At 31.4% G+C, this 25,242-nt stretch overlaps 1 long non-coding RNA gene across 1 annotated transcript; it reads right to left on the bottom strand.

Moving 5' to 3' along the window:
* Positions 1-6,289: 6,289 nt before the first annotated feature.
* Positions 6,290-8,850, bottom strand: LOC121128621 (uncharacterized). The gene is made up of 4 exons (XR_005868219.2): positions 8,320-8,850; positions 7,983-8,242; positions 6,965-7,927; positions 6,290-6,862 (listed from the first exon to the last, which is right to left on the bottom strand). It is a non-coding gene; the product is annotated as an uncharacterized lncRNA (long non-coding RNA).
* Between the last annotated feature and the right edge of the window lie 16,392 nt (positions 8,851-25,242).

Here is a 25,242-nt window from a genome sequence, read left to right as displayed (position 1 = left end):
CTCCGAGATCTCTTGCATCTGCTCTGATGGACTTGGGGGGAACTTTTTTTTTTTAACTACTCGGGATCCAGTTTGGTCTTTTTACAGCGCCCTCTTTACTCTACAACTTTGTGGGCTTGATGGTGGCGTAGACGGTGGTCCTGGGCACGCCCAACTGCTCAGAGTACGCAAATGTAAATTCGTCGATCAGGTTCAAGTGTCCTTTTCTCGACTTGTAAGTAAGCCAGAGAGCTCAAATTTGTTTTATTTTGTGACTAATTATTTATGCTTTAATATTTCAGAATATTAATTAATTTCAACCACTGAATTTTAATTAATTATTGAATTAGTAAGTGTTCAAATTTCAATGGACCACCTGGTAAATGTATCAAAGGATATTGCCATTTAGGGAGGTGTAGTATTTTGACTAGATTGTTTTTCAAAAAAAACCTACTATATTTGAAAAATCCTAACGTCCCATTTTGTGTCATTAGGACAGCTACTCAAATCTGTCCTGTGATTACAAAGGATGCTAAACTTTTGCTCTCAAATTAGTGGAAAATAATACATTTTTGTGACAAGTATTTTATGTAAAATTTTGTATTTGGTCTTTGCCCACTTTTGTTTTTATTTCTCAAATTTTGCATATAAAAAACGTTCTATCAGCCCCCCCCAATCAAGACACAACCTAAAAAAAAAAAATTCTAACAACCCTGATTCCAATATAACTCAAATAAGTACAAATCTGAATGATTCATTATCAAACCGACTGAAAAAAAGTAATGTGACTCACAATATGAGTCGAATTCATAATTAGTCGACCAAACACTAACCCTTTCATCATACACTGCAATATAAAACATTTTTTTAAAAGTACATAGATACAAGATTCTTCATCATAAGATCAATCATATGTAAATTAAAAACTTGAAAAAATAACTAACACAGATAATTAACAATTTTTTAATATTTCTAGAGTGAACACTCGAAACATGTTTTTTCTTCTCCTTGCTGATTAGCTTAAAATTGCCAACTTCCATAAGCTCTATTTTAAATGTCTTGAAGTCAACTTATGTACTCCCTTGTGAGCTTAATATTATTATTAATCGTAATTAACCGATACTTATTGATTCCAATATAGTTTTCATAATATTAACGTGTAGTTCAGTGTATTTTAATCATATATCAACTTCGAGTAAAAGTATTCAGGCTTATGGCCCATGAAAATGTTAAATTTTCTAAAAGATATCAATTGAAGAAAGTTGTGTTTTAATGCCATCAAACGTGATAATTAGATGCCTGCCAAAGAATCAAGAGATTGCCAACAAATATAATCAACTATTTTTTACAATGTGAGGTTGGCTAATTACCAACTGTTTTCGGCCCTTTTTCTTTTTGAAAGAAAGCTTGAGATAAACAAAGAAGGTTACTACGTGATAATATTGAGCTAAAAAGAACAAACAATACCTATTGAATCTTTCCATGCATTTATCCAAATGAAATCCATTAAGCGTAAAAATAATTTGATTGTACTTGACAAGTCGAAGAAAAAGGAGCCCAAAAAGTCATCAATCATCACAGAATGGAATGACCTACAGTATAGAAACTCATATTTATACAAATATATTTTAGTTCGATCAATTTGACCATTCTTGAAATATTATCATATATATAATTAAAATAATTTATATAAGTGTGTGGGATGTATGCTTCACTTAGTAACCGAAAAAGGTAGATTATATATTAAATACGAATTAAAAAAGGGAATTAGGAAAAGGATGAGAGAGTTAATCTTAGTATGTATCTTAAATCGTCATTATATTTATGGTTGAAGAAGGAACATGGTAAGTTAGCAATGGAAAGGACAATAAATAAATCACAGGGTCAAACATTTGAAAAATTACTTGTTATTTACCAAAATTAGTATTTTTCACATGGTCAATTATGTTGCATTTTCAAGAGTGTCAAAAGTAAGTGCAATTTTGATTATATTTACATCAAATGGACGGAAACAACAAAAAATGTTCTTTACAAGGAGGTTTTACAATATAAATTTCCCTATTATTTTATTATAGTTTATAGTAAATTGTTTTAGTTTAGAATTTTAAATAAATAAGCTATTTTTCATTGGCTATCTTAAAGATAGTGTGTTCGTGCTAGTAATTAATTAAAGTTTGTTCAAATTTATATGCATCAAAAATAAATTTTACTAAATTCCTATTTCATAATTTTGATGCAAATGAAGTGAATCCTATAAAATTTTGTACTCGACGAGTTTTTAGAGTAAAAAAACTATAAATATAATCAAAAGTTTGAGATGTTTGGGTTGCTGAAGTCAAAATATAGACCAAAGATTAATCATTTTTGTTCTTATACTAATTCATGTTTTTTATTCAATTTTTAAAGAGATAGGGGTTTTCTGTTTTCCCCTAATTTTTCTTCATACAATTTAATTACTAGTGCATAAAAATAGACTTGTGGTAGTACCTAAAATTGCTTTGTGTTATTAGGTGTCGTTGAACAGACACACTTTGCTTTAAAAATATATAAGATACCTACTCTAGAAATTAACAGAGTTACTCACTATTTTTCTTGAGCACACTCACACTTAGTTACTCAATACAATATATATTATCTTCTCACGAATAACAGAATTATAATAACATATATGAAAAATGGTTATAAAATGACATGAAACCAGGGAGTACTTTAATTACAAGAGCATCCTTAGATACACATGCTCGTTGTTAGAAATGACTCATATTTTATAGTATAAAGTTCTATAAAATGTGAGTTTACCTAAACACCTGCGAGATTTCATTCATTTTCACCTACTGTTCTTATACAGCTCTTCAAAATTACACATATATTTAACAACTTCTATTTTTTTTATGTTCGAAGCTCCATGCATGCAAAATGCGTCTAATATTTCATTAATATGACTATATTGTTATTTCTTAGATCAAAAATAAGTATTGATATACACAGGAAGTCTTATATACAGTACACTCTGTATACACACTCTGTGCTAAATGCAGAATGTCTGTGAGATTTCATTAATATGACTATATTTTTATACCTTAGATCAAACATATGAATATGACATAAATCGAGAAGGACTCTATATATAGTACACCCTGTATACACGGTCAATGTTACATTCAAAACACGTTCGAGATTTCGTTCTGATGACTACATTGTAATTTCTTAGACCAGATAAGGAGCACATACATTCATACAGAAATACAGACAATATTAATATCAATCAGGGTTTACCAAACTTTTTCTGGCTGGTGCCCCCTTGGCTTTAATATAAACTTCTAGCCCCCCCCCCAATAAACACATATAAGTTTTTCTTCCGCCAATGTACATATTTGGTGTAGGGACAATAATAACAGTCCCGCCTTATCAGGTTTAAACTTACTAACAAGGAGAAGTAAATCTCGACATTTGGTCATTCTAAGCTTGTTAATTTGATTGAAAAAAAGGGTTGGAAAAAACTCTGTCCAAAAAAGATATCACATCACATTTAAAGGGCTAATAACCATAGACAATGAATATTCTTATTATTTCAGGTTTTAATTAATTATGGAAGTAGAATTGGAGAGCACATAGATAGGAATTTAAAACTGTTGAGTATGTTTGTATTAATTGGTCACCTGCAAGATATAAGTGCTTTTATAGATTTTTTCTCTCTATTTTAAAAATTCAAATGTATTAGCAAAAAAGGAGCACTAAAGTTTTAATAATGATCCTTTCAGCAGATATATCGTCTATCAAAGTTCCCAGGATATCATTTTACTTTTTCATTTATACTCACGAAGATTTAAATAACTTCCAGATCCTTACTCATCAACTCTTAATTCAAGTAACGTTTGTTCATAAGTAAAAGTTGCTTGTGAGCGTATTTATTCAACTCCTTTGTTACCATATTTGATTTATGAATAAGAATGATGACATCTCAGGCGTGGTTTTTATAGGAGTTAGGATAAGGGTGGATGTGTATTAATTTCAAAGAATGTTGCATAATTTATTTTCTATGTTTTCTGACATTTCATCTATTCTTCACTAAACTGAGTTATTACTGATTATGTACAACTGTGCGAATATTTTTTCTTATTGCCCAATCGGCTAAGCCTTATCAGATCTAGCCATTAACAAAAATATACTGTAGGAAGCGCGAAAACCGTTATTAGATTGTTGTAAAGTGATGGAAACCATATTTTCAATAGTTTTCTATGCTTTGAACTTTTCTAAAAACTGCAGACAAAAAGGTTTCATAACTCTTAAGGACTTTAAAAATTATTTATGCAAAAAATATCTTAATATAGTTTTTTAATTACTGGACTTCCTTTCAATAATTGCTTGAACTTTAAAGGTACATAATTTGGGTTTTAGTTTAGTTTTTAACATTAGTTTATTTATTCTATGGATTCTATTTATATTTGAGAGAAATAGTATACTTAGTATAGGATAAACTATAAAGGTACCAATGAGGAAGTACATTCATACAATTTCGATACATTGTACTTCTATTCTATCCTCCGAAAAATTTACAACATATTCATTGCTGCTACCTTATAATCACATTTTTTTAATTTTGTAGATCAATTTGTTTGTTTTTGATGTAATAATATGTAATCACCGCTGTTGTGTTCTACCGCCTCCAATCTCCCCTTTTGCAGAATCGCCCCCCCCCTAAGATCAAAGCATCAGCCCAAAGGGGTGGTATCGCCCAGTTTGGTAAACGCTGGTATAAATTAACAAACTTACAGAAAAGAGTCTAAAAATCTACCAAAACAATAATAATATATAAAAAATAAATAAGGTCTTCATATTAAAGAATTCAATTAAAAATTCAATTTTAAAAAATCACCGAATTAAATTTATATATATATTAAAAATATCAATTTTACATTCCGAACTTAAATCATATTAATAATATTAGGATATATTAGATGTAAATGATTACCATTGATTAAAAGTAGCCAATAATCAAGACGTGTTGCACAATTTCATGCATATTTGCACTTTTACTAGCCTAAATTTTGGGCTCTTGGATTGGAGCCTGTAGCGTGGAAATGAATTTGTAGGATATTTATACAAGAATGAAGAAATATTTTGGGGAAGTCTCTCAGGTTAGCATTCTCAAACTATGGTATAGGGACATTTTAGGCATAAATATATTAATCATATTTTTATACTGGAAAGAGGTGGTTTTTTAGATAATCCACGGAATATATCTCAAATACTTTTTGAAATCAATAATGTCAAGATTTTCAGCTCAAATAAAATATTTTTTGATGGATCTACATGCCTTCTGGAGAAATATGAACTTTCAGTGACGTGGGAGATGCCAATGAGGGGTGAGTTTAAATAAAATTAACATAACAACACTTTGCTCCGATATTGCAGGGTTCATATCATCTAAGTCCTTGATCAATCAAAATGCTACAAAACGCCTATCTTCGATCTTTGGCTCTTATATAAATATCCAAAGAGCTATTGGGCCTTTCAAATTGAAAATTTCATTAATTTCAACGGCCTTCCTAAGAAACTGTTCAAAAACTCCTTCTCTTCTGCCCTTCCAAAGTTATTTAAAAGACGAAATATATCCTAACGAAGTCCAGCAGATTTATAAATGCGATAAGAATTAAGCTCCTAACTTCTCCTGTGAAATGGTTTAAATATCGTTTACTAAGAGGCACACTTGAAGTCGCTGACAAAATTTTTCAAGGACGAAAGGAATTTATGCTTTTTCTGCAAAGAAATGCCTGAAACGATAGATCACATCATGTGAGAATGTATTCAACTACATTTGCCCTACATAGGTACTATACAACTCATTGAAGAGCGACATTGTAAGAAACTTGGAAGGATCGACTTTCATACAACCAGTAAAAACGCTTAAATTGACGCCATGTTCACCAAGGAAAAGTAAATTTTATATAAGCCAAGGACTATAAAAGACAGTAATATAAATGGAATAATTCCTATTTTAACTTTGTACTCGAGAAGTTTTAAATTGGATTTAATTGGAAATTTAAATTTTTATAATGTTTTTAAAAGTATTTTACTAGGGGAAATTATCAAAATAATAAAAATGAGGCTATATATTTCTAATAGAAGGTCTATTTTATTAGTACTTTAATCAAAATAAACATTAAAAACATATCAAAAAGAAGCAAAAAGTACAAAGTTGGTCCAAGTCTACAAGTCACAAGATTTTGATTGAAATTTAGCTTTTTTTCTATTAGTCTCTGAATTCTTAGCTGCTATTCTCTTTTTTGTTAAAAACCGGATGTCATCATTCAGTTTAGCACTTTAATTTTTATTTCTTTTTAAATTTAAACAAAGCGAATGAAATTCTCTGAAGAAAAGCTGACCAGGAGTGTCATTCCTCACACTTTACTCCCACAACGATAATGTCAGAGTTTGGACTGTCCTGCATCCTGTCAATAAATGTGGCAACAAATGAAGCACCAGGATCTGGTGTGCCAAGTTAACTGTCTTTCTCTTCAGGAGTAGCTGTGATGTAAGAGAACATGGAGTGAGTATAAAGACAGGAGAGGTAGAGAAGGTCGGATGGAGTCGACAATCCCCTTCTACTCATAATGTCGATGAACTCTTTCAGGTCTACATGCTGGTTGGTTGGGATATCGAAGGTTATTGAGTCCGGAGGTGTGTCTCTGATGACTATTAACTCTTGACATGATGTACAGCTGATCTTCTTCTTCAAAGAAAAACCCATATACCCGGCAACAAAGTAGAGAACATTACTTTCTCCCTTGGAAGCTAGTTCCTGGAGGTCATCTGGTTGCCAGTTAATCAAAATGAGCTTAGCTTTTATCCAGCAGACCTCTAATTTCTGAAGTATTCAGACCTGAAAATTTAAAAAAGTCCATTATTGTTATGATATTATTATATTGTAAAAATAAGTAATACCTAAATAAAGAAGCTTACTATTAACAAATATCTTAGATACCTGAGAATTTGACAAGAATACGAATCTTTTTCTCTGCTTCCAGAATCTGTCTCACGCTGATGTAGTAGATGCCTCCACTTAGTTGTCAGTACCAGCTGAACCTTCTTTCGATGGGATCAGACTGTACATAGGAGAAGTCTTCATCTAGGAGAAAATACTCTACCAGATCTGCTGCAGCAAAGCACGTCTGCTTTGTTGCTAGGAAGGTTTCTGAGGCCAGGTGCTTTACTGTTTTGCCACTCAATGAGAAAGTCGACAAAATCTCTCAAGAAAGATAGGTCAAGTTTGTTCTTCCCAGACATTGGTACACAAAGCTCATCTCTCTTTTCGTAGAATATTCCACATAGTTCTGAGCTCACAAATTCCCACATGAGTGCGGTTGAAAGAAGACAAGGTGAATATTATCTAGCTGTTGGTTTGGTGAAGAGGAGAGCCATTTGCTCACGAATGAAAGAGAGCTTAGAAGCTTGCTTAGGTTCAATCTCTGAGGAGTTGAGAAACTTCACTAACTTGTTGAAAATGTTTTCCCAGGTCTCTGTTTGATTCCATTCTTCTTTTGCTCCCAGAAAGGAAGGCAAATTGATAGCTTGAATCACAGTGTTGACCTTGCCTTTTGAGGTGATGTGTGACACTGCCTTTTTGTCAATCAACACACCAGAGTTGTACATTTTGAATGACATATCTGTGCCAAACTTGATGCTGGCTACTACTTGGGGTCCAATTTCTCATCATGGGATAGCTTCAAAAGGGCAACACTTGGTTTTGTGATGAGGTTGAAGTTTGATGGGAGTGTCATCCTCGGTCAATTTGTCACCAAGTTCTTCCGCAGAACTCATTTCATTGGACTGTGGAGCCCTACATGACGTGGTCACTGCTTGAGTTGGCATTGATGAAGCTTTAGGAGTTGAAAGGTAGTTGAGGCAGTTTGACCATAGGGATGGTACTACATCTGGTTTGAGGTACCTGTAAAAGAAGGACAGTTATAAGCATAGGCATCAAAAGTGAGCAGCTGTCTTACCTCTTCTTCAGAGCCTTGCCAAGGGTCTAACTTCTTTTAGACTGACAGATGAAATCAGATTCGTTGAAATGCAAGGAACACAGCCTTGTACTTTTGGATGATGCCTAATCTGTCTTTTTCAGATCTATTTCTCTTGGAATGACTCTCAGCAAGGCGGTATCAAGTCCGGGGTTTCTCTCTTTGTTTGGACACAGATGGATCGTAACACCAAACTGTTGTGGCGCGTTGTCACAGTCCCTTCTACACCCTAGAGAACAACTCTTAGTGGGCATGATTGGAATTACGAAACACAATAAAGATCGCGTCCAAAAAGTAACTTATAGTTATTAGTTATTACTTATTATCTTACAAAACACGTTGCATTGTTTTTTTTTCAATGGACCCATGTTGCACGCGTATTTGAATTCATGTTTGCGCGTGCCCAGTCCTGCTTACAGGAGTCCTTTGTCATACCTAAGGTTGATAATTTTGGTAAGGGTAGAAAAGCGTGCAAGGAGAAGGGAAGAAATACTTATGGTATCATTGATTAAAATAATAAACATCTTCCTCTATCAAGAACGTTATCAATTCCTGCCTTTATTATTCAATATTAATATAATATAAGATGGTGATAGTTGTTAGAAAACTGAATAAAATGCCTAAAATAACGTCGTCTTCTGTCTGGATTTCTGGAAATGGAGTTACAGGAATTTGGAAATACTTACTGGACGAGGAACAGATGGCTTAATTCTATTTTAGCTGAAAATATCAATAATTATGATAGACAACATTAAAGGGCAAAAATAACGGCTTAAATGATCACAACAACGGGGGTAGTAGCTTTGGATGGATGATTCGCAACTGGTTTGTCTGATACAAGTTTCTTCACCTAAAGACTTGGGTATGATCATTAGGTTTTCTAATATTACATAGTCAATCAATATTACTTTTTTATCACTTAAAGATTAGCTATGGTTGATAAGCTCCAAGAAAAGGTGTTCAGAAAACTCATAAAAGACAAAAACAACTGCTTAAATGGTCACAACAACGGGGGTAGTTAGATTGGGTGTAACATTTTAATTAGCAAAGGGATACTTTAAATTATAAGAATACTTACAATAAAAATGTTAACAAAGAAACCTGGAGGATGCAGCCATAAAGTTTAATAAGAGTACTGACATTTCTTTTTTATTAGAGGTGGGGAGTATGTTAGTAAGAGTTCGAGGCTTGACTATTACTTTGTAACTCAGGATTAATTTCCCATTATATCAGATTATGAAACGATAGTAACTGGGATGCACGATCATAGGGTAATTACGTTAACTATGATAGAAACTATATTAAAAAACATTCCAAGAATCATTGGAAATTCAATACGAGTTTACTAAATGATGATATCACTTATTCGAAATTTGTTTATAATATCAAAGATATTATAAACAAATTAAGCATAAATAGCATAAAATCTCCGTCACTGAAAATGAGGCATGATAACCTACTCCAGTCAAGGCAAGATATATAGGTAGTAGAGATACATCTACAAATGAAGAATTACAACAGATTCTATTAGCTTCAATGGCATTTAGGTCTCGACTCAATTGTGTTCCGAAGGAGCAGGCATTTATCACTAGGATAAAACAAATACAATGAAGTGAAATGACCAGGAAAGATGTGAGGGTACTTTTGGATGCACGTAGCAGAGTGGAGACCAATCGAAGGAAGGTGACCAAAATGGTTGCTAAATATTATCAAGAAATGTATAAATGCAGAGACTGCATGGATTATAATAAAAAGTCATGCTTAAAATGTACTTTCAACTCAGCATACTTTGCTGGTGAGGTTAAAAATGGTGATATATTTAATGTAACAAAATGGAAGGTTCTTTTAAAAAGGCATCGAAAGAGAAAATTGGTGTTGAATAAATTAGAGAATTCATTAGGTTATATAATAGAAAAAAAAATCTCCTTGGCCTGATGGCTTTCCAATAGAATTTTATAAGAAATATACTACACTTCTTTTCCCATTGCTCGAAAAAGTTTTTTATGAGGGTATTTCTAACGTGTTTTTTTTTTTTTTTGAAAAATAAATTTCAATAGAGAAATTAATTTTTATCCCTAAAAAGGAGTAGGATCCCAGATCTATAGAGAACCTTAGGCCTCTAACTATGCTCAACATTTTGTATAAGATCTATAACGGAATCTAAGCAATGAGCTTAAGAAAGATTTTTCCTAATATTTTAAACTTGTCACAAAAAGGGTTTGTTCCAGATAGAGTCATGGAGGATGTGGTCCGAGGAATTAAGGATTTCATTGCAAAGGCAAGGAAACAAAATTACAAAGTAGCAGTGTTGTCGATTGATTTTATGAAGGCATTCTACTGTATATCACACGAATGGATAATAAAAAGTTTAAAGGCGCACGGGCTGGGAGATAAGTTTATAATAATGGTCGCAGTAAGTCTCTGTGATCTTATTACCGTTTATAAAAGAGAAGAATATAACTTCAATGTGAATAGAGGATGCCGTCAAGGAAATCCCATCTGCCCAGCTCTATTTATTATTACCTTAAATCTATTTTTAGAGGAAATCAATGTATCAAAATACAGGTAGTTGCATAAATACGCGGACTATTTGTGGCAAATAATTAAGTGTGTAAAAAAATTGGTATGACGTATTTTTTTTTGAGAATTATATAATAGAGAATTTATTCTGGTCTAAAATCTTATATAATTACTGAATATAACCGCCATCAGCTGATATGACATCCTCCAAGGGCCCGCAGAAGGCCTTGCACACATTGATGATGTAATGGTCTTCCATGGCTGTCCATTGCTCATTGACACTGGCCTTCAATGAGTCCAAATTCGGGTGGCGGGTAGCACAGGCCTTCTTCTCAATTTGCCACCACACACTGTAGTCAAGGGGATTCAAAACAGGTGATTCAGGTGGCCAAATGTTTTTGTTCCAAAATGGCATGTTGGCAGCGAGCCAATCCTGAGTCATCCAGAGGTATGGGTACCCTCCTTCAGATCTTTTCTCTCCTTGACAAGCTTCTGGACCTTGAACACAGTAGTCTTGGATAGTGCAGTGTCCTTGATTATCTCTTTGGCAGATCTACCGGCGCGGAGGAGAGTGGCAACCATATGACGTTTGGCCTCGTCATTCATCGTAAACGACTTTGTTTGATGCGAGTAAGAAAAACAAAAACAAAGCCAAAAGATTTACCGAGTTACTTGTGCTGGAATTTTTTATTTCCGGTACGGAACCTCGAGATATAAGCGTTTAAAAATTAGTCCGCGTATTTATGCAACTACCCTTATAAAAGGTATAAAAATGGGAGAGATAGAAAAAATAAAATTGAAGCTTTCGCTGATGACATTACTATGATTTATTAAAGAATCCAAAAAGATATTCAGACCTCTTTTAAGCAGACATTACATATTTTGGAAGATAACAGGGAAACATTGGATTAAGGATTAATCTTTAAAAAAAACACAGATAATGGCTGAATTTAATGATTCTTCTAATTTGAACGGTATAAGTGTTACACCTAGGATAAAAGTGCTAGGAATATTCATAACTTTGGATGGAAGTGATGTCTTTCAAAACATGAAAAAATTATTGTGGAAAAGATTTCAAAAACAACCTTGAAGTACGCAATTTTTGTAAACAAGAATATAGTGGCCAGAAAATAAATATGAAATTCACTTATTTTATCTAAAATAACTCATATTTTGAAATTGACACCTTTTTTGGATATTTTATGTTAGAAGATGGACTAAATATGTGATAATTTTCTATTATCAGAAGGAAGAAGCAGAAGGTTATTGGACTCGTATTAATTTCCCCAAGAAGTTTGGCGTGCTTGGTTTATTAAGATTTAAAGATTTTTGGATAACGATACTTTTTACATGGTTTAGACAAATTTTTGCTAAGGATTCCGTATGGAATAAAATATTCGAAGAACCATTCCTTGAAATAACGGGCACTGCATTAGAGGGAGCGAAAGGCAACAGACCATGCAAAATTAAACGGATAACTAATTATATAAACCCATTCTGGCAAAAAAAATTAAGCAATTAATTGGGAATTGACGGAAAAAGTTTTGGATTTTGCAAAGAGCAAGAATTTTAAAGAGGGTGGTTTTTAAGAGAAGATAAATTTGCCCTAGGGATAGTTTTTTTTTAATTTTATGAAAATGAAAGGGAACAATAGGGTGAGAATGATTTTAGTGGGCAAATCAAAACAAAATCAATTTCTAGATCAAATAAAGAAGAAGAAAGATAGGGTTGGCTTTAATCCCTCGGTCGGGGAGATAATAAGAGGCCTTAATAGGATGACAGACTGTTCATTATATTGGATGAAGTACAGAGTAGTTAGTAACTTAATAACCTTGGGTAGTTTAAATGGTAAAACATCGGAAGAGAGAACAAATTTCTTCTGTAAAGAATCACTGGAAACATCCCAACATTTTTTATTCGAGTGTATGCATATAATTAACCAAATGATTGAGTGTTTTTTTTTAATTTTAAGATGCATCTTCTGCATAAAGATTTTTTTTTTTTTATACCGGCCCATACCAAGCTGAAATTAATTACATATCTACAAAAATATACATTCTGTTATATAAATTTAGATGCACAAGAAAACCATTGCCTAAGTATTTTACAGTAATATTGAAAAATATTGTACTTAATATGTTAAAATTAACATAATTAAAAATTAAAACTAATGTTTTTATAAAACAATAAGTTAAAATATGGTTGTACCAATGTACAAAAAAAAAATAAATAGTAAAAAGCAAAAAATTCTTAGTTTCGGGGTACAACTCTTCCTCCCCCTCCCCCCTGCGGACACTCCTGTATATATAACCTCTATATATTTAGATAAGGATAATATCTACAAAGATTCATCAAGATGATGTATGGTATTGCATCCATTTTTATTTCAACATAAACCTACCTATGTAAATTAATTAACAAAATGTAATTCCTTCAGGAGAGAAAAGTTATAACCATATACTACCTATTACAGAAAGAAGCATACTACATATTTGTTGATATTTAATAGTACATATATTCATTAAGTTAATGTTCTCAAATAGTTTTTATTCAATTCATATTAAAAGCCTGTGTGGAAGTTAGGGCTAAAAAATATAAAGCTCTTGAGAATCAACTTTTAAAAAGATCTTTCAAAACATGAAACAAACAAAAATCTTTTTATTTTACAAAATGAACATCAAAGCGATCTAACAACATATTTTATGCAAAAGTTTGTTCATAAAACAAAAGATTCTCATATTTCAAAGAAATATATACACAGTTTACTCCAGGATTCAAAGATATGTGTGAAACATCAACATAAAAATAATTTTGAACAGAAAAAAAAAAAAGAAGAAAGACAATCCCTATTTATTTTTTTGATACATGCGTGTCAATTGTGTTCCTGGTTTAATCACAATAACAAAAGAAATTGACCCAATACTTTCAATGTGCGGAAATCAGGCTGTGGAAGTAGTAGCGGGGTGGGTGTGGTTTCATTCTAGATGTGAGATTCTAAAAGGTTCTTGGATTACAGTATGTTACTATTAGGAATGGGACGATTAAAAAAAAATCCCCATGCCGATTCCAATGCGATTCTCAAAAAAAAAAAATTGCGATTCCGATACATTAATATTTTAAATAATTGTTAAAAATACTCATTTTGCAAATATCAGAGGCGTCCTCAGGAATATAAATTAGACAGGCCTTGGTTATGTATTTTTTTTTTTTAAATCAAAATATTATATTTTATTGAAAACTATTTGAAAAATGAAATTTCAAATATTAAATTTGTTGAATATAAATTTCAATCATACAATTACATATATATATTTTTTTTAATTCCACAACTATTAACAAAAAAGTACAAACATCAACAGATGTTCACAAAAAAATTAACTTCTTTGTAAAAAATGTTCAAAACTCACAACTGTTTATAAGAAAATTAAATTTTTTGGAAAAAAATTTCAAAAAATCCACAACTATTCACACAAAAATTAAATATTTTGAAAAAAAATTCCTTAATCCACATCTGCAATTTTTAAAAAATACAAAAACTTTTTAGAAGGATATTTTTTGTTCATCTAATAGTTTCATTTTCAATTGTAAACACAATTATTGTTTATTAAATAAAAGTTCTGTTTCTACATACTAAAATTATGGAATATCTAAACCTAACACACATATCATTTTCAATTTAATGGAAGAGGGGGGTGAAGCAGACAAAAAAAAAAATTGGAAAAAAATTCCAAATATTACATTTTCTTGTAAAAAAGAAAAATTTCCTTTTTTTAGAGGGGCTTTTTCTTTAGAAAATTAATAAATAAGAATTGGAACTCATATTATACATTATTTTTCCGATGAGAATTTCAATTCCAGAAAAACATCGATTCTCCGTTTCCAATTAATCATCCCATCACTAATTACTATCATTCGTTAGAGTAATGAGGAATGTGGGTTTCCTGTCAAAAATAAATATTGCTAAAAAATGGTTTGACAAATATTTTATAAAATTAAACTAATTGAAATGTAGCTCCTGAGTTTTTAATCATTTGATTTATGGATTCAGTTGTTAATTGATTTTGTTTCTAATCAACAAAACAATCAAATAACTCATAAATTTGGCTAGTAACTCCAACAATCCAAGTGCTTAAAGTTATTCTATTAGATTAGGTGCTATGTAAATATCTCAATAGGTCCATGTTCATCCATTTTGTATTACGGAAAAAAACCAAAAAAAAAAAAAAGACCCTTGCAAAATCTCAAAAAAAATAATCTACTAACAATCTGCAAAAAACAACAACAATAAAAAGAAGTACAATTTAAAATTTGCATCTTTTTTATGCAATAACTATCCCTGTAAAACCTCTTAATGAAAAGTTGTTTAAAAAGAAACAAAAAGTGAAAAAATTAGGAGGTATTATAAGACCAAAGTTCGGTTTATTCAGTGTATGGCCAATGGGGGACTTCATCTAACATTCAAAACTATGTAAAACAAAGTTTTAAATGTGTACTATTATTATGAAACAAGGAACAAAAGTTCTCTGATTTATAAAACATGTTTTATTGTCTTTTGAAATTAGGCAGTTAAATTGTCGCACCCAATATTACAGGGACAATCTTATTTAGTGATACACCCTCTATTATTTTCAATTTTTCATGACTTAAATTTAAACGAGAGGTTTTATGATGCCATTTATTTACCAAATATCTAAAAATAGTGCTCCACACAATTTTTATTCACTAAGTGATCCCTCAGCTCTAATAATTACCTCAATACGAGGCCTAAATCCCTTGTAGACCTTGACTCTGTAGTTAAACTCGAGTTTGGACCACTCCTTCTTTATGGAAGTCTCTAGAGACTAGACTCTCCTGTGAGGAAAAGCAAACACCCTCTCAAGGGGGGTCATTCTATTATTTTGACGATCAATTTTGGCTAATTAAAATGCAATTTGCAGACTACCTTAGTTGTTAAAAATAAAAATTTGTTATTAAAAATTGCACAATAATTGTAGAAAAGTACATATAAATGTAAACCACACTGCATTTTGAGATATATCATTCTAGCTTGATTTTGTATTAGCTAAGATGTACATATCGACATGATGAAATTATGTGAATAACACAGATTGAGGGCACCCTTGAGCGCCTTTAATCATTTATATTTATTTTTGAGGATCTGAATAGGGGAGGGAGAATTGACTTTAAAAAAGAAAGGATTGATCCACATTTTCTAGGATCTGGGTCCGTTTGGATCTTTAGAGATAAATATTCGAGTACATCAACTCGAAAAGTTATGCAAATACTTTTCTCGAATTTTATGAGCAATTTACCAGAAGTTTGGATATAAATAAAATAGGATTCGGATTAAGGTTACATTTTTACTGATAAGTAATGTCGAAACAACTCATACTAGATATGGCAACTTTGGATGGAAGGACATTTTTGGTGTGACCATCCCACATTGTTTTTATAGGAAAGGTACATGGATGAACTCTACAGAGGTTTTAGAAAGGTTGTGGAAAAGTTTAAAAACTAAGGTGGGAATGTCCTACTAAGGTTATCTATTTGATATGAAGCTCTGGACGATTGGAGTTGATTTTGCAAGCAAAATAGGAAATTCAAATGAGCTCATTAAGAAATTGGTCTACGAACGATACAAGTTAACTGTTGCGAGTTATGTACCAGTTCCAAAATCTACATTACCAATAAGTCTTCGATTATATTTACTTAGTACGTTAGATCTTAGAAAATCCAATCAAACCCCGACACAGTACACTTTTCTTAAATATCTGGATATAGGGGCAATAAATTACCCTGTAAGGAAGAGCTTGAGTGTGCTAAAAATTTTCCACCAAATTAAGTAATTTCCTGTATTCAAGAAGTAAAGATGAAATTTTTTTACGGATATAAACACAATTTTGTTGGCTTTTGATCATTTTCTCTTTTAATGCTAGGCGTTTTGTCCAATTTTAAAGCCGTCGACGAACATTTACAGGAGCATTTTGTGTTTTATACCTTGAATATTCTTGATGATAACTTGATGATTTCTAAGCCTTTTATTCTGGAGGAAAGAAGAAGATTATTTACACAGCTTTTACAAAGGCTCGTCATATTTTATATTCGAAACGTGCATCCTTAGACTATGATATCTCCGGTATTGTAAACGTTGTAAAACTTCAACAACATGTTTTAAAACGGATAGTTTTTTTATAAACAAACTCATTAAATCAGTATTTTTACAAGTTTTTATTGTATTTTTATTAAATATGATATATTTTACACCCTTGAGTAAATTTTAGTGCCTAGAGCCTTTGACGAGGCTGGTGCATTGTCGTGATTGAAATGTCTTTTTTGTGGGCAAATCGTGGACACTTTTCTTTCAGCTCGATTTTCAAACGGTTCCAAAATATGCATTTGTAATAGTTTTATCCTTTTCCGTGTAATCGATTAGGATTACTCCTGGCGAATCCAAAAGACAGTAACAATAATCTTTCCAGCCTATTTCACAATTCAAACGAATGTCAAATTGAAACATAATAATTTCATTTATATCTCACTATTAATATAGGTAAGCCTTGTTGGCCAAGAAAAAAAAATAACCCAATGTTGATACAATTATAATATAATTAATAGTTATTATTATAATTATAATATTGAATTTATTGTATCCCGTAACTTCTCTCTAAAAGGAACATAAAAAGACCCCAAATCAGTTGGTAATAAACCAATTGCTCCAATTATAGAATAATGATTGATAATATTGTTTACAGATCAATAAGTACCGCGTGGTCCATTGAAATCTGAATACTTACTAATTCAATAATTAATGCGGGTTGAGATATTGAAATTAATTCATATTTCGATAAATTAAAGTATAAGCAATTGGTTACAAAAGAGAAAACAAATCTGAGCTCTCTAGCTTACATACAATTACAGAAAATGACACTTAAACGTGATCAATAAATTTCCATTCGGACAGTCCAATCCATTGGGCGTCTCCAGATCCACCGACTACGCCGTCAGAAAGTCTAAAACGTTGGAGAGAAGGAACGGCTCTGTCAAAAACTCCAAACTGGACCTGGAGGAGAAAAATAGAACGGTATAAGCAAACCCCTCAAGCCCATGAGGGCCCATGCAAGAGATCTTTTGAGTTCTTTTGAACTCTTTTTGAAACTTTTCCCCGTCGCCTGGGAGCTTCCATTACTGCTAAAGGCGCCTACATTAATGATTGCGAAATATCAGGTTCACAACTGTTTATAGTATTAATTTTGTTGAAAATCTAGAAATTACATTGTTTATATTACTATATCTTGTTAAAGTTTAAAATTTAAAGTGTTCAGATTTTAGTGGACCAATCGCTAATCATTTGTGTATAAACAATCAATTTTATGAATACTGATTATAGGAAAAGAAGAATAAACATTGACAACTGACAATTAATCACTTAATAAAATACAATATTGAACAAAAATCCTTGGAGATGCATATTTTTTTAATAGATCTTTTTTTAAGTAATACATTGAATATTTTTCTATAATATCAGCTATGATATTCCTCATCACTATATATTATGAATAAATTAGTAGTGTCTAAAGAAGATTGTTTTTTTCCCCCATCATTTTTCAGCTTAAAAATGGAAATATATCGAGTTCAGAACAAGATATAGAATCAATAAAAACAATTTTTAGTCCACATAAGCTTTAATTTAAGGGATCGTTTTAAGGGTAAAAAAATGACTATGCACGATAATAGTCCCAAATTACTATTATCCCGATAATTTTAGAATTCAGATTACTGAGAAAAAAACTATGGTCAGTTTTGGATTCTGGACTCATAGATGAATTCATTTTTTGGCTTGAATTAATTTGTACAAAATGAGTGTTCCTAGGAGCGTTATTATTACATATTTGAAATAGTGGTCCATATACATATAACTGTTTCTATACACCAATGTTGAAAAACTTTATTAATGACTGTATTAATAAAAATAATACAATATTGGATTCTTCGAGAGAAAATACAATATTAATCATGTGAAGAAAAGACGAGGAATGTTTTCCTTATTTAAGTGGTTGTACGCATAACGATGGAGAAGAAGAAAAAAAAGCTATCAATAATACATTTTAAGATACAATGTCAAGACAGGACTATTTTCTAATCGATCCTTATTTAATGTACTGTTCTCGTTGAAACGTGCCTCACGCTCACATGACCTATATAAAAAATTCTTTACAGTATACAACTACCGTTAAGTGAGTTGAGTATCCCTTGTTCTTGACAAAGAATATCAAAAAAAGGATCTCAAAAGTTGTTGATGTTGATCTGTTATTGTATCAGTCAGACATACACAAATAAAATTACATTTTGTGTGTTTTATTTGTGTTTCTTTCCTTTTTAGTAGAAATTGAGTGTTTAGACACATAGATTAATTAATCGATTTACAGGGTCCGCCATTATGGGATTGTTTAACAATAACCTTACTAAATTCCGACATATTAAATTGAGGTAGCAATGGGCCCCGTTATTACCAGAACTCGTAACATCAATATCAAAAACAAGTACCCTGTGGGCAATTACCCATTGGCAGCTAAAATTTTGGAAAATTATACAGTTTCTTATTATCTGGTTAGTACCTTTTTTGCATGGGGATTTCTCATATATATATATATATAGTGAGTTGGGCCCAAAACTTGAAGTAGCGTGACTAAATTACAGAAAAAACAATACTTATACGATACTTAGCAATATTTTTTATTCAACACGACCTTCTCCATAAGCAATAATAGTCTCAATACGCCGGCGAACAGTTTGGAAGGTATGGACTATGCAGGCCGTGTTCATAACGTACATCGCTGGCATGATGGTCTCGGACTGAATTTAAATTTTGGTGAGATATGCAGTGAACACTCTCCTCCAAGACACCCCAAACTGCATTAATCCAGGGAGTTGAGGTCAGGGCTGGAATAAGGCCACATAGAGGCAGGCCAGACCTCCTATTGTTACTACAAAAGTTTTGTTTCTTCTTAGCTGTATGGTGCCATAATGGACTTCTTCATGTTATAAGTAGTCTGGATGGATATGCTAACAGTCTTTACAGGCTTCTTTCGCACTGACACCGAATCGGAGGAGATTGCACTCACCTTGCCTTTTTTGCTGTTGCTCCGAATTTGTTACACTTAGAGACATGGGATAAAAATGAAACTTGTTTATTTTTGTTTCAACCTTAGTTTGATTGCGTGATGAACCACTATATTTAGAAATAATGGGGATAAAATCGTATTCAAATGTTAGTGCAAGTTTTGGTTCCCTACATATATCATATTGACGGACAATTTTGAGTCTTTTTTTATTCTAAGAGTACTAACGTATACGAAGGATGCCTGAGCAAATAATATAGGGCATAGATTTGGTGACACTATCGTCCTTCTTGAAAACTCAGCAAGAAATGACTACAATTACGTCACACATAGTTATAAAATATTTACTTTCTGAGCTCTTACTTATCAGTGATCAGAGTATAATATTTATAATTAGATATATATATATATATATTGTGTACAAGTTGCAATGTATCTACAAATTGCAATTTGTATCAGTAAATTTTACAAATTGCAAATTCTTTGACTTAACATGCATTATATAATGTCAACTTTAGTCATTCTAAATACCAACTGTACATTGATACTATCATATTACTTTGATCTATTAAAATTACATAGTAAATATGTATCATGAGTAATATAACTTTGGGCATTTGAACATTATAATGACCCGCATAATACTTAATTTTTAATAATTTGTATTAGTATTTATACCATTAATCGATCATCCATGGAATATTCAGATATTGCATGCTCCTCATCCCAAATTCTGTAAATCCTTCCTTTAAAATTATTCATCTCATTTTTAGTTGCAATTTGTACAATTTGCTTATACAAATTCCAAATTATACACAACATGTAAAAATATATTTTATTTTATTTTGCATTTTCTTGAAATATACAAAAAGTGAACCTGAATTCTTCTTATAGAGTGAGATGTTAACAACGACGGGGCGTCTGCAGGGGGTACATTAGAGGGACTATAGCCCCCCTAAAAAAAAAAAAAAGTTAATAAATTTTTCCTTTTACTAGAAAATTTAATTTTTGAAATTTTTTGTTAACAGCTATACATTTTTTTAATTTTTTTCAAAATATTTTATTTTCTGTCAATAGTCATGGATGTTTGCATATTTTTTTTTAATTTTTGCAATTTTTTTCGATAAAATTTAATATTTGAAAATTAAAATTTGGATTTTTTTCCTAAAAATTTAGTTTTTTTGTGAATAACAATGGATTTTGGAAAAAAAATTTCGAAAAAATTTAATATTTTAAATATAATTTTGGAAATTTTGTCAAAAAACTTGATTTTATATATTTTTTTCCGACAAAATTCCCCTTCCACAAGAATAATCCTGACAGCGATGTATTAAAGAATGAACAAAAAAAAAAAAAAAATTTAGAACGTTAACACCAACAACCCTTTTTCCTTTTTTAATAAGAAATTTGTATTTTTATTTTATTTATTTGGTTGGTTTCGACTAGTCCTAGTATTGTTTACTCATGATAAAATATAATAAAACAATATGATGAAATATAATAAAACAATATGATAAAATATAATAATATGGTAATGTGTAAAGTAAAAATTAAAATTCTAATTTTTAGAGAGAGCTAGACAGTCCGGATTAACCTGTTGGTTTTGGTTTCGTATTTTATAGGAGCCTCTAGTCTTAACCCTAGGCTATCCCAAAGTTAATAGAAATACAAGGTTAGGTTAGACACCATGCTAGAATTTTCAATTTGAGGTATCCTACCGACTCCTGGCCAAGATATGCAGATTTCGACAAAACAAGCAACCACTCATAGACTTTGAAGTCGCTATCGCTCAAATTTTCAATTTAATGTATCATACTGACTACTGGGCAAGAAAAACTGATTTTGACAAAACAGGCAACCACACTCATACAATATGATACCAATATTAAGAGCATGGTAAAAGTCAAACATCCGTCGTACACCCGTTGGGGTATCACTTTGTGCTGGTCTATTTAATTATCCTCACTTCTTTTTATTGGTTAACCATTTGAAATAATTAAATTATAATTTTGTTTTTGAAGAAAATCGACAAGGACAAAGGAAAGAACCACTCCTATGTTGATTATCAATTCTGCTCGAAGTCCAAACAGGACTTCCAATTCCAGCACTGCAACAAATTGTCTAGGATATATTCTTTGTTTTGCATAAGACGGAAATATTGGTTTTTGTATATGGGGAGGGGGTAAGGGGGGGGTTGTTCCAAAACACAATAAAGATCCTATATATTTAGATAACCTGCGTCCTTTAACTGGGTTCTTCTCAGCTCAATTTTAGATATATGAAAAAAAAAATCGAAAAAATTTAATATTTGAATTTTCATTTATATTTTTTTACAAAATATTTCTTTTCTGTGAACAACTATGGATTTTATGAATGTTTCAAAAAAAAAATTCTTCTTTGACACGCTATGGATTTTTGAAATTTCATTTGGAAAAATTTTATTTTCTGTAAAAAGCTATAGACTTTTGATTTTTTTTGGAAAAAAAAATTATTTTCCAGAAATTTAATTATTTGTGAATTTGTCAATAGTATTTTGATTTTTTTTCAAAAAATTCTATAAACCACAGCGCCCCCCCCTGCAAGAAAAAAAAATCCTGCTTACACACCTGTGAAGACTTTATTTCACAAAAAACCCATATTTTCTTTAAATATTTAAAATTCTGACATCCTTTCTACGCGAATCACCGGACTTATGGACTACTACAAAAAAGTTATAAAGTTAGTCAAAGGTATTAAGGTGACCAATGACATTGCTGATCGTGGTGTAACTATTATTAAGGAATACAATAACTTCCTAACCAAAGATGAAAAGAAGTAGCAATTCATACTACATACTGTGTCAGAAATCCGGGGAAAAAACACATTTATTAATTCAGGCTCTTTTTAAAATGAAGTTTTTTAATTAATACTCCATAGAATAATAATTAGTTTATTATGAATGAAATGCACTTTATTAAAAGTAATCGTACAAGTGTTGTATTGTTACGTATTGTGGAAGTTGTAGAAAGAAACATGACAGTTTTGTACAAAAATCAGGAAATATAGATACTTTAGGGCCCGGTGGTTATCTCTAAATATTTCTTGATCGTGCACAAACTTTGTATTACATACTTTTTTACCTATGAAAAAGCAAATTTTGGGATCTTAGGAGCACAATTAAAAAAAAAAATATATACATCATATTAATTTACATAGCTTGAACTTAGCAGTGTATATAATCATATTAATGAAATCTTGCTGGCATTTTCCATGTAACATGGAGCGTGTGAAGCTAACGCTTAGCTAGGTTGCATTCTAGAGACTAAAGTACTGCCTGGCTCATCAATATTATCTCATGCTGTTATTGTTAGTATCGTCTCTGTCGTTATTTTTTCGGTTCAGACCAGTCCAGACTTAGTTCTACTAGTCTTTGGGACGTGTCAGTATCAGAGCTGATTAAAAAATAAAATGGAGTGACGTCATCAAGTACCTCTCTTTATAAGCTTTAGGACTGTTATACAAGACGAAACTGAACTGAACCGAAAATTGAATCAATACTTATTATTTTTGAGGAGAGAATATCTATCATTTACATATTGAGTAAACACGTGTGACTCTGCACATGAAAAATGGTGAGTAACGATGATGACTCAAGATTAGTTATTTTGAATGCAACATTTGTCTGTTCGACGACGTCTAATAACTCCAGGCAATGTTAGTTATACATATTGTTAATACATTAAAACACTTATCGCAGTGGTTAATTTAGGAAGAAACGTGACCTAAGGGGTGTGGGTTTATAACACCACACCTGACAGCAAAATCTTTATTTTCAAATTTGGTCATGTTTTGAAAATTAAAAGACCCCCCAATATTAGTTTTACAAATGATAATCCAACGAATATGTTTTTTGCTAAGAAAAACACCCTTCAAATTTTGTTAAAAAATATTATGAAAATTATTGTATGTCACTAGAAAAAAAAGATAAAGCAAATAAGTTCGGCTTTGGTAAAGAGATTTTTAGGAAAAGGAAGACAAGACTGTTCAAATAATAAATAAGAAAAAAGACACATATGTAAATGTTGTGCACAATGAATGGGGGGGGGGGTGCTTTGTAGAGTGCAAGCAGGGAAAATCAAAATGTTTATCTTCAAAATTAATTTTTGGGGATGGAGATATTTTAATAAAAAACATTTCTGATTTGAATACTAAAATAATTATAAAGCATTGTAAGATACAATCCAGATCAGATTTTGAGACAAAAACTGTAGGGCTTAAACTTATAATTTCGTACATATTTTGTTTAGATTAAATGATTGAAGATATAACCGACTCACAAAATATTGAGTATAATCTGTATTTTCTACTCATATTTTGGGTCGAGCAAAACAAGGAACGATTCAAGTTGAACCGAAAGAAAATTCGACACAACACTATTTATTTCCCTTTGTTACTTACATAATCATTGAAGAGCTTTTCATATGTAAAGTAAAGAGTCCAATAAAATTCCAATGCTAAAATGAAATATATTATAAAGATCATGTTTCAATACAAGAAATGGATAACTAACTATGTATGTCATTTCTAGTTTAGGATTGTCATGCTTCACTTCCAGTTGGAAACACAAACTTTTCAATATTAGTCTACAGGGTCGCCCATGTAAATCTGGGCTATCTTTAACCACATGCTGAACAATAAGGAAAACATTTTACTCGGTTATTTTTATTTTAATGTAAGAGGTTAAGTCTTAAGTTTAAGTTAGTTACGCAACTTTAAGTTCAAAACAAGTATTTACGATATAGGAGACCCAGAGGAGCACCATAATCGAATTTGCTCGCCCAGGACAATTTTTCCAATGTGATAGTTGGGCCCATAAAACTCGGGCCTGGTCGGGCTGTAATTTTAAGGCCACTGGGGTTTAATTTTTTTTATTTTGGCTTATTTTTTTTTTGGAGAGGCCTCTGATTGCGTAAGCGGACTTTTAGCTGCAAGCATTTTTGCGAAGGACAATTTGCCAAATGACATTTCACCAAAGGACTATTTGCCAATCAAACATTTCGCCGAAGGAAAAATTTGCCAAGTGTACATTTTGGCTAAGAATAACTTGCCAAATGAACATTTCGCTGAAGGACCATTAGGGACATTTGTATTAAATGTATTGATGTATACGATTGCATATTTTAATTCAATTTAAAACTGGCGTTGTTTCACACGATGATATTAGCCACTAAATTTTTGTCTCATAATAATAATGTACACAACAAACAACGGGCAACGATTTTGTCTGCAACCTTGTTACCACAATCATGCTACAGTAAAGAACAATGATGTTGTGTTTATAAAAGTAATATTAATGAATATAAAAATATTTTTCTGCAATAGAACACTCATTAATTGACCTAAATGACATATATAAAGCATATGAACAATACCTATTTATCATACTACCATTTTCAATTGAATTAAAATATGCAAACGTATATAGGAATAAATTTATAATTTTATTCCCAATTGTTCCAAATAGCCAGCGGCGAAATGCCCTTTCGGAAAATTGTTCTTCAGCAAAATGTCATTCGACAAATTTTACTTTGGCAAAAATGTTTTCGGCTAATTGTGTTAGAACC

Source organism: Lepeophtheirus salmonis, chromosome 13 (genome assembly GCF_016086655.4).
Source record: "Lepeophtheirus salmonis chromosome 13, UVic_Lsal_1.4, whole genome shotgun sequence".
Taxonomy (NCBI): domain Eukaryota; kingdom Metazoa; phylum Arthropoda; class Copepoda; order Siphonostomatoida; family Caligidae; genus Lepeophtheirus; species Lepeophtheirus salmonis.
The sequence above is the reverse complement of the archived record's forward strand: the minus strand, read 5'-3'. Positions and strand labels throughout refer to the sequence as shown.